Raw genomic sequence first — 1,917 nt, forward strand, 5'->3', positions numbered from 1 at the left:
TTTTTTTGTCTAAGCAGAGTACAGAGTAAAGTACAGTACAGAGTACAGCTTCCACAGTACAGTCTATTAGTTCAAAAATAGCTGCTGTTCTGTGCAGTTGATCAAACATAAATTAAAATGCAGGAAGTCAAATTCTGCCAAAAATTTCTTAAGTCAAGGAACTAAAGTTGTGCCTAAATATAAAAACTTGGAGGGCTTTATGGAGAATATACTTGTTAGTTGTCAATTGAACAAATCAATTAAGACGACTTTTGCTTGCCAGATTTACGTAAAGTTTAATGCTCATCCCTATGTATCACTGGGAACCAAAAGCTCTATATGCAGTTTATGGGCTACCCACAACCATTAACAACCTTTAACACAACCTTTATTCAAAAAAAAACATTTCTTAAAATTTTCAAAAGATTGCACCAAAGAAAAGCGTTTTACATATAGTAAGTAAAAATAAATAGTTCTTATAGATGTCTCTATAAAAGATATAAAAATTGGTAACTACGAAAATAACTTCGTTGAACTTATGTTTCCAAATAAAGCTTTATAAGCTGGTCCTAATATAAAAAAAAGCATGGCGAGTGCTATGGTTAGTGTCACTTACAAATAAAGTGACAAAAACTTGGAACTGGAATATTGAAAGTTTGCGTAGCCTTGGCTACTTGTGGAAAAACACGATTAGTATTCTAAGCTTAGCGCTTGCAGTCCAAAAAATTACATACGGACTGTAAACTAATTAAATTTCCTAAGATAAGAAAGGATGAATACTTGGTAACACTCAAAACAGCATTGTATGAGTCGGCCAATTTTCAATAAATTAATTAAATTTTTTGTTGTTGTTTTTTCATAACTGTTAGAACCCTTCTAACTTATAAATAGTTACTTTTCACATTCGACAAAAAAAAATTAATATTTAAATTTCTTGATGTTTAAAATGCAATACATAGCTTTGTAGTTTAAAAAAAAAAAAATAATTTGCTTAAGATATAAAACCCACTGTCCAACAAAATAGAAAAATGGCATTGTTATTCTTGAAATGTGTGACTTATGTACATTTATATGAACGAATGACTGATGAAATGATGTTTCGAATGACAGAATGTACAATGGTAAGCAACTGATTCATTGAAGAGCAAGTCACAGACCAACGCACGATTTGACAAGAAACCCCAAAGGCGTTAGAGTAGAAAAATTGTGACAGGCAGTCACAAAAATCAAAATAGACACGAGACAAAGCCGAGACAATGGGACAGACATGCTAAATGATTAAATATTACAAACAACAACAAATGTCTTACAAATTGCCGTTATAAAAAAATTAAAACAAAAACAAAAACAAATGAAAGCAAAATAAAAAAAGCAGCACTAACGCACGCCATATTTGTTTTGATACATTTTTTATAACAACGCTGAGGAGCTTTTAGTTCACAACTCATTTTCTTTGAATTTTCTTGTGTGTTCTGCTTGTCGTCAGTAGTCATTCGACAGTCGAGTGTCGAGTGTCGACTGTCGAGTGTCGAATTATGAATGCTCGTACGTTTGCTGGTTGTGGAATATATGATAACGTTGGTGCGGTGGCAATAGCGCCATGCCGAATGATGATAATGTTGTTGATGAATTGTTTAAGCAGACTTAAACCAGACGATGGAATGCCTTCACCTAGACACACTACACACAAACACACACACACATACATAAGACACCGATACGCATAGTTAAGCTGAAGACGTTGTTCATTGTCAACGACAATATCACAATATCGTCAGGCAGCCGCCACTGAGATTTTATTCAAGAAAGCTTTTTTTCATTTTTTTGATATTTTTCTTTTTTTTGTTTCTTAACAATGTAGGGAAATCCGTTATGCCGTTGTTACAATTGCTACTAAATGCTAAGATTGTTGTTGTTGTTACTATTATTTGCTACCGC

The sequence above is a fragment of the Teleopsis dalmanni genome, chromosome 1, assembly GCF_002237135.1.
Source record: "Teleopsis dalmanni isolate 2A chromosome 1, ASM223713v2, whole genome shotgun sequence".
NCBI lineage: Eukaryota > Metazoa > Arthropoda > Insecta > Diptera > Diopsidae > Teleopsis > Teleopsis dalmanni.